The sequence below is a fragment of the Eucalyptus grandis genome, chromosome 6 (assembly GCF_016545825.1).
Source record: "Eucalyptus grandis isolate ANBG69807.140 chromosome 6, ASM1654582v1, whole genome shotgun sequence".
Classification (NCBI taxonomy): domain Eukaryota; kingdom Viridiplantae; phylum Streptophyta; class Magnoliopsida; order Myrtales; family Myrtaceae; genus Eucalyptus; species Eucalyptus grandis.
Window position 1 is genome coordinate 32,275,655 of NC_052617.1, and position 9,475 is coordinate 32,285,129.

The 9,475-nt window shown below is 41.3% G+C and overlaps 2 pseudogenes; both read right to left on the bottom strand.

The window, feature by feature from the left end:
* Positions 1–3,423: 3,423 nt before the first annotated feature.
* Positions 3,424–4,476, bottom strand: LOC104451843 (annotated as a pseudogene).
* A 1,951-nt stretch (positions 4,477–6,427) lies between these two features.
* Positions 6,428–9,133, bottom strand: LOC104451842 (annotated as a pseudogene).
* Between the last annotated feature and the right edge of the window lie 342 nt (positions 9,134–9,475).

The window sequence follows — 9,475 nt, forward strand, 5'->3', positions numbered from 1 at the left end:
CGGTATTGGATTATTGCATGAGACAAAGTAAATGATGTCAAAGAATATTAACTTGAAAGACCTTGATGAGGCATTTTTTGTCCTTGGCATTGAGATATATAGGGATTTTCTCGCTATATGTTAGATTTATCTCAGATTGCATATGTTGATTGTATTTTGAAAAGATTTAGTATGCAACATTGTAAGTTAGGAATTACTCCTATTGTTAAGGGTAATAAAGTAAGTCTATTACATCGTCCTCATTTAGATTTTGGGAAAACCCAAATGAAGGATGTACCTTATGCTAGTGCACTAGGAAGTATCATGTATGCTTAAGTTTGTATTAGAACATATCTTGGTTTTGCAACAAAATTTTGAGTTAATATCAATCAAATTCATGACATGATCACCGAATTGCTGCCAATAAGGTTTTGAGGTACTTAAAAGGATAAACGACTATATGCTAGTTTATAGACATGTTCATAACCTGGAGCTAATAGGGTATTCGGATGCAAACTTTGCTGGCTGTTAGGATGATAAGAAGTCGACAACATAATATATCTTTATATTACCAGAAGGTGCAATATTATGAAAAAGTGAAAAACATAATTCTATATTATCCTCTACCATGCAAACGAAGTTTGTACCATGCTTTTCAACCGTTATTTGGGATATTTGACTTCGAAACCTCATTAAAGAGTTGACCATATTTGATTTTATGAATAGACCTATATAGTTGTATCAAGACAATGATTCTTCAGTGTTGTTTATCAACAACAATAAAAGTCAACACATGGCAGTCAAGTTTTTTGCCATAAAAAATATAGAGAATGATGATGTTATAGTAGAGCATATTTTTACAGATAATATGGTTGCAGACCCACTAACTAAAGACCTTTACTCTTGTGTACTTGAGCAATATGTCATAAATATGGGCTAAGAAACATCATTGGATGATGCTGTTTAGTGGGAGTTGTTTTGATTTTGCTTTAATAAAGCTTACCTCTATGTTTTGTTATATTCAGTAACATTTTAACATGTATAGACTCTTTCATATTCAATAAAGTGTCCATGAATGTGTGTCATTATGTTAAGTTGATTATATGTAATGAAAATCTCAAGGTATTGTGTAAGTCTTGAGTGAAGGCTGATGGCATTTGGTTGCCAACTTTGAGCATATGTCTTGGTTACATATAAAGAAAGGTTAATCATAAAGATAAAACATATGTGGGTTCATCAAAACTATAAAAATATTCTCTAGTGGCACATTCGGTTTTTTGTGACACTTAAAGTAAGAAAATAGTGATCGTCAAAGGGGATGACTCATAAGTTATTACTTTTCATGATGTATTATCCATTCACCACACAATCATATTGAATCAATATCAATAAAGTTGAAATCAACTGTAATCATGGAAGATTCTATGTGTGTACATGTAGTTATTGCTATGATTCAGTGTTTGAGACTCTATGGACTATGATTGACTATTAAGAATTGTCTTTAGATCAATATAAAGGTGCGCACATGCAGTATAGTCTCAATTAATATAGTCCAAGTGAGAGAATGCAATAGTTTTCCTAAGGTTGTCATTAATTGTGATTGTGATTTACCGTTTTACGGGGTTGGCCTAATAAGGTAGGGTATAAGGTTTCTTAATAGTCGAATATGAACCTAGCTTATGTGGGCCGAGTTGGGCTTGGATCGGCTCGTGATGAGAGAGTTTAGTTAAAAACTTTTTTAAATAGCGCTAAAGTCCCTCTTCTAACCCTCATACTTCGACGGACACACTATCACCAGGAAGCATGAGAGGCAGTCTCATCGAGTTAGGATCCGAGGGCTATAGAAGAGAAGAACCTGCGTGTTGAATCGTCGCTATTCCGCATAAAAAACAATTGATTTCAAATTAGGGAGGCAAATCTTTGTCTTCTCAAATAGATATCATTCCTAAGATATCATTTTGACAGCCAAATTGATTACGTGTAGTACAAGAACAAGCCTCCGATACCATTTTGATATGATTTTCGGTCTAAAAATGACATATCAAACTCCAAATAACATCGTCCCTCACAAATATGTCTCGTTTCACAAGATTAAACCATGATCTTATAGATTGAAAGTTTTGTTCTTAATTCCTCAATGGCATGAAAAAAATACAGGATATCTAGGGGGAGCGAGATGCTTACCTGATTAGATGTGGCGTTGCAACTACTGCTTGTTCATTGGCGAAGCTTAAGAAAATGGCCGGCCGGTGCGAGGAGAGTTTGGGAAACGTCGCTCATGAGGACGAACATGGACTGGACCCGAGAGAACGTTCTTCGTGGCGGTCGCACTGAGAGCGGCGCCTCTAGAAAAAGAAAAGCCCCCGCTCTTTTTCTTTCTTTAATGGCCGAATAATGCCCTCTCCTGCCGAACGATCCTCTCTTCTTTAGCCAAAGAAAAACTTCTGCCCCCTCCTCCCTCTCTGCAACCTGGTCTTCTTCTTTTTGGGTTAGCCTCCTCGCCCGTTCACGCACGCTTCCCGAATCTTTTCGGTTAGGCCTCCTCATCCCTCCCGCCAGCTCAGCCTTCTAGAAGGCTTGGATTTGCTTGCGTCACAGCTTGTTGTTCCTCCCTCGCTCACGGGCACGCGCATTCACGCTTTGCTCGTCACCGTCCTCTCCTTACCCGCGCATCTATTTTTCTTTTCCTTCTTCACTTGTGTTGGCTCATGTAAGCAAAGAGAAAGAAACGACTTTCGACTGGGCTTTTATCTTCCCTTTTTATTTAAAACTTTAATGGGCCATGAAAACATTAAAAGAGAAGGGGGCAAAAGTGGGCTGAAATGAAGAAATGGATGGAAAGCTGGGCTTAACTTTTGAAAGGGCCGAAAGTTCATTGTAAGGATGGGCTGAACACGCTGGCCTACTGTACCCGGTTTTTCATTTCATTTCATTCATTTTTTTTTTCATATTTTTTTGCTTTTTACCTTTTTATAATTTTTTTATTTCTACAAAATAAATAAATATTTAAAACGTCGACAAAAATTCAGATATCAATAGAAATTTCAAATTTAACTATTTTATCTAGTTAATAATTTGTTATTAAGAAGAGGTGTACCATTTGGTGAATATTTTTATATTTTTGCAAAATAAATGAATATTTAAAAATGAATATTTAAACCGTGTCTAATCAACCTTCTATTCATAAGATTGGATTAGAAGCACCAAAGACAAATGGTAACAAGAGAGCTATCGCGTCCTCATTGCTGAATGCTCTCTTACTAGGAACCATTATGCTAAATGATCTTTCCTAAATTTCCAAGATGATAAAATAAAGATAAACAGGAACTTGTTCCTAAACACTTACTAAATTATCTTTCCTAGGTTTGTACAACCAAAGGCTATTACCTTTGCAACTGTCCACTTATTTAGAGCTAGAATTCAAGCAGTTATGCTGGTATCTAATTATAGATTTTCACTTTCATGGCGTAGAAGCATCTCAACCACATGGCTCGTGGTGGGTCTCGCATGTTTGTCCTCGTCGACACATTGACGCGCCACCGCAACCAAAACTTCCATCTTCTTGATGTCGTAAAGTCTCTTTACAGTCGGATCCACAATTTCCCTTATCCATGTCTCCATGGCCACTCCTAGTTTCATCTTCTCTCTTACCCAGGTAATTAATCTCCTTGTTCCCCACTTTTACTTCTCCATCAATGGCATGGCCTATGACCAGGTTTCCTTCGGTTAGCATCTCGAGCAGAATGATTCCATAGCTATACACATCCACTTTAGACGTGATGGGCATATTGTAAATCCATTCAGGAGCCATGTAACCCCCTTGTTCCTCTAATTCTTGAGAAACTCGTATTCTAAAGGCCCTCTTTGTTAAGTAGCTTAGAGAGCCCAAAATCGGCCACCTTTAGTTGGTAATCACAATCGAGGAGTATGTTTTGTGGCTTCACGTCGCAATGGAGAACCCAATCCAAGCACTCCTCATGAAGATAAGCAAGCCCCTTGGCTGATCTTACCGCAATTCTCATACCTTTTCTTCCGGTCAAGTTGATAGGAAGAAAGGTTTTCTGCTAAGGAGCCGTGATTCATGAACTCATAAACCAAGAGCCTGTGCCTTCCCTCCACGCAGTAGCCCCACATCATAATCAGGTTTATGTGATTGAGATTCCCAATTGTTCTCACATCGGCCAGGAACTCGTCTTCTCCTTGATTGGCCTCGTTTAGCAGCTTGACCGCTGCTTCCCCATGATATGGCAAGACACCCTTGCACACAATTCCCCCATTTCCTCTTCCAATCTCTTTGCTAAAGTTCTCGGTCGCTTTCTTTAGCTCGGCATACGTGAACCTTGTGAATCCTGCTCCCGCAAGATGATATCCCTTTGCATAACCTCCAAGTTTGTCAGGATCAGTCCCGATCAAGGACCGTGTGAGGAAGACTACAACAATTTCCACTCCAGCTAGCACCATAGCAACAGTGAACAAGATGTTGAGTGTCGAATTCATCTGGCTTTTCAGATAAGTCCTCTACAGGAAAACTTCTTGAACTTTTGAGGGACAGGACAGGGAATTGAATCCTTTGGTGGATCTTTGATAAGAAGAGAGATTGGCTTTTCGTAGTTTCAAATGGATGCTCCCATTGAACCATCTCTCCAAAAATTGGACTACACACCATTTGGTTTGTATTGTTATAAAAAAAGTCCTGGGCATGTTGTACCACCGTAGATTGTTTTAGCCTGAAGGCTCGCAGCATTTGCTGCCATAACACCACGCCACAAGGTTTGAACCTCACCGGTTGAAACAACCAAAGAAACATCTTCAGGAACGTTCTGGACATCACTGTTATTAGCCATCTTGATTTTCTAGTAAACCCAACAAATAGTGAGAAAACTAATCGTCTTAAGGTGATTTAGCTAACTGTACCTCACCTCCAATTACTATTTCTTTTTGTTATCACTTTCTCGAATTTATTATTTTTAGATCGCAACAAACCGTGTTACGTATTCTTCCCCCAATGCTCCTCCTCCTCCTCCTCCTCCTCTATATTTTGCAACACATGGCCCGGGTCCAGCCAGAAGAGAAGTTGCGGCTGCACCGAGAGGAAACAAGCGGTGTGTTCCCAATGAGGTTTTGTTCGGGGAGGAGCACATCGATCAGGTAGTCAAAGCTTTGCCACAACGGGACCTTGCCTTCTCTGTCACTAAGAACAAGATTACCAAAGTCTAGGAGCTGTAACTGACGAATTGGTGTCTTTGACCAGAAGAGTGAGGCCGTATCTGTTGCCCAAACAATAGCGTCCTTGGCGTCGGTTAGCACAAGATAGCCATTCTTTTGAACCAAAAGATTAAGAGTATCTCCCATTGATAGGTTCATCGCGGTTTGCCATCCAAACTACCGTGCAATTCTGACCACTGCACGGTGGATTGCTGTACCATATGGCAAAGCAGTAAGCGTTCTTGCCGATGGGATAAAAGCCTACGGAGAAGACGCTGGACTTTGAGATGAGGATGTTGTCTGGATTGGCAACGGAGAGAGAGTTGCCAATGCGCGAAGTGGCGCGAGTTGCAGAGGAATGTTGAGAAGACAAGTGAATGATTGAGAGAACAAGCGCAAGGAGGAATGACGAGTTTCTCATGGCGTTCCAGTTGAGGACTGGCTTGTACTGAGATGTTTATATATAAAATACAAAGTCATTTTTCAAAATAAACCACTCCTATACGCTTTGTCTGTAGCATCGGAGTGTGTTGTTCTTTCTCCTACCCATGAGGCTCGTGAACTTTCTCTCCGTTTGATTTTTCCTCAGTGCCTTGCAAATACAATATGTAGTGTGTTTATTCTCAAAATGATATGTTAAGATTACCCTGTATGTACAGTAATCTGGCCCGTGCTATGTACGGAAGAAGTGGAAAATTCTTAATTCAAGTAAACAGCAATAGAAACTCAAATAATTTATTTAAACTGAGTAGACGGCTTATTCATTTTTTATATCGTTAGAGTTATCACTTTATTTCCACATAATAACGCAGCTTTTAAAGAGCATAACTCGAAGTGCTCGAGGGACGAAAGTTATCCCATTTGTTACACGTGATTGCTGCTTATCCCTGCTCATATGCCACATATTTCTCATTCTCATGCTAACTGCCAAGCACGTGCGTATCAATGACCAAATCAACTTTGGTGTCAACAATTTCAAACTATTTTTTGATGGCTTGACCTCTCAAGATTAATGTCAAGTTCCCTAGCCCAAGTGAACTGCTTCGGTTTAGGTATTAGACTAGCTCGTAGCAAAGCACGGCCGAAAAGAATGAGAAGTGTATGGCGATAGTTATGTTTAAAAGTTGATGTCTGAAAAGGAGATTATAGATTGTAACTATTTTATCTAGTCAATGATTTGTTATTAAGAAGTGTACCATCTCGTGAGCCTAAGGCACCTCTACGTATACCGATTTAAACCATGTCAGATCAACCGAGGATTCATAAGACTGGATCATAAGCACCAAAGGTGAACATTCCACAAAAGAGCAATAGCGTCCTTGTTGCTGAATGATGTTTCTTACAGGGAACTATCATGCTAAATGATCTTTCCTAGATTTCCAAGAAGATAAAACAGAGATAAACAGAGACTTGTTCCTAAACACTTACATTTCCTAGGTTTATACATCCAAAGACTATTACCTTTGCCACTGTCCGGTTATTTAGAGTTGGAACCCGAGCAGTTATGCTCGTATCCGAATTACAGATCCTCACTTTCATGGCGCAGAAGCATCTCAACCACCTGGCTAATGGTGGGTCTCGCATCTCTGTCCTCCTCCACACACTGAAGTGCCACCGCAACCGAAACTTCCATCTTCTTGATGTCGTAAGGTCCCTTTACGGTTGGATTGACAATTTCCCTTATCCATGTCTCCGTGGGCACTCCTGGTTTCATCTTCTCTCTCACCCAAGAAGTCAACGTTTTGTTCTCGCCTTTTACTTCTCCGCGGATGGCATGGCCTGCGACCGCGTTCCCTCCTGTCAGCATCTCCAATAGAACGATTCCATAGCTGTACACATCCACTTTGGAGGTGATTGGCATGTAACCCCTCGTTCCTCTGATTCTTGAGAAACTTGTATTCTTAAGCCCTCTCTGTTAAGTAGCTTAGAGAGCCCAAAATCGGCCACCTTTGGTTGGTAATCAGAATCAAGGAGTATGTTCTGTGGCTTCACGTCGCAATGGAGAACCCATTCCAAGCACTCCTCGTGAAGATAAGCAAGCCCCTTGGCTGATCCCACCGCGATCTCATACCTCTTCTTCCAGTCGAGTTGATCGGAAGAAAGGTTTTCTGCCAAGGAACCGTGATTCATGAACTCATAAACCAAGAGCCTGTGCCTTCCCTCCACGCAGTAACCCCACATCGCAATCAGGTTCATGTGATTGAGATTCCCAATTGTTCTCACTTCAGCCAGGAACTCATCTTCTCCTTGATTTTCCTCGTTTAGCAGCTTGACCGCTGCTTCCCCATGATCTGGCAGGACACCCTTGTACACAATCCCCCCACTTCCTCTTCCAATCTCTTTGTTAAAGTTCCTGGTCGCTTTCTTTAGCTCGGCATATGTGAACCTTGTAAATCCTGTCCCCGCAAGACGATATCCCTTTGCATAACCTCCCCGTTTGTCAGGATTAGTCCTGACCAAAAAGGACCATGTGAGGAAGACTACAACAATTTCCACTCCAGCCAGCGCTGTTGCAAAAAATGAGCAAGATCTCAAGTGTCGAATTCTGGTGGCCTTTCAGATAAGTGACAACTTCTTGAGCTTTTGGGGGACAGGGCAGTGGGTCGAATCCTTTGCTGGGTATTTGATAAGAAGAGAGATTAGCTTTTGGTAGTTTCAAATAAGTGCTCCCAATAAATGAGAAGGAAATATATCCATTTAACAGCTGTATCTTGGGGAAACAGTCGAAGCTCCCTTTTTCCCCGTTGAATTTGTATTGAAAGCCTTTACAATTGCAAAGATCTGCGCACATTTTCTTGCACGACGCCAGGGTAGTGTTTGGAAAATAGTCCTTATCATATCCATAGAAATCATGGTGAGGCAAACGCAGGAAATCGACATGAGCATCAGAACCCGGGTTGCAGAAGCTCTCGAATTTGGGCGCACATCCCTGAGTCCAATCAGTGTCATTATTCCACACATATCCCGGAGGGCAAGAGCAACTCCTCCCCTCCCTCGGGCTGTACCTGCAAACGCTATTCGGTCCACAAGTCCCATGAACAGCACATGACTCAGATAAGCCTTGCCATGTTACAACCCACTTTTCATCTTTTTCTCTACTATAGACCCTTACATTACCATCATGATCCACCTTTAACATACGTTGTGTTTTCTTGCCAAAATCCGACGTCAGGAACGTCAGATTGTCAGATGAAGTGAAATTCCCCATGGAATCGAGCACTGCAACTCTACTATAGTTGTTGGTTGTTCTTCCAACTTCCCAACTCACATAGGCCGGGTCTGGCCAGTATACTCTTGAGATCAAAGGTCCATCGAAGAGGAGACAAAGGACGTTGTCGTTGTCGAAGTATAACTTGTAATAGCCAGAAGAGAAGCTGCCGTTGCTCCGAGAGGAAACGAGTGGTGTGTTCCAGGTGAGGTTCTGTCCAGGGAGGAGCACGTCGGTCGGGTAGTTGAAGCTTTGCCAGAGTGGGACGTTACCTTCTCTGTCAAGAAGAACAAGATTACCAGAGTCTAGGAGTCGTAACTGATGAACCGGTGTTTTCGACCATGAGAATGAGGCTGTATCTATGGCCCAAACAACAGTGTGGCTGGCATCGGTTAGCACGAGATCACCGTTCTTTTTAATAGAAAGCTTAGAGTACCTCCCGTTGACAGGTTCATTGCGGTTTGCCATCCAAACTACGGTGCAATTCTGGCTGCTGCATGGTGGATGGCTGAACCAGATGGCAAAGCAGTAAGCGCTCTTGCTGACGGGGTAAAAACCGGCGGAGAAGACACCAGATTTTGAGATGAGGATGTCATCCGGGTTATCAATGGAGAGAGAGTCGCCTCTGCTCAAAGTAGTGCGAGTTGCAGCGGAAGGTTGAGAAGACAAGTGAAGGATTGAGAGAACAAGCGCAAGGAGAAATGACGAGTTTCTCATGGTGTTCAAGGAACAGGTTGGGGCTTGGCCTGTACTGATATATTTTTTCCAGAAGTCGTTGGCTTTACTTATAAAGTGAACTGGCATATAAAACAAATCACCAAGCGATCCGTACATGCTCCTAGGTTCAAATCACCGTCCTTATGCATTTCTCTGGAGGACACTCTCAAGAGCATCTCTTTAATCTCAATCGTAAATAAATCTTTTAGTCATCTGATGTTGTAATTTTAGCACTTACTTTATTAACGAAATCTCATTTCTTGCCCATAATTATTGTATTACACTATATTATATTCTGATGTACAATCAATAAGGAATTTAAGGGGTGAACGTATTCTAAACCTAGAATTTGAAATTTAGAACGTG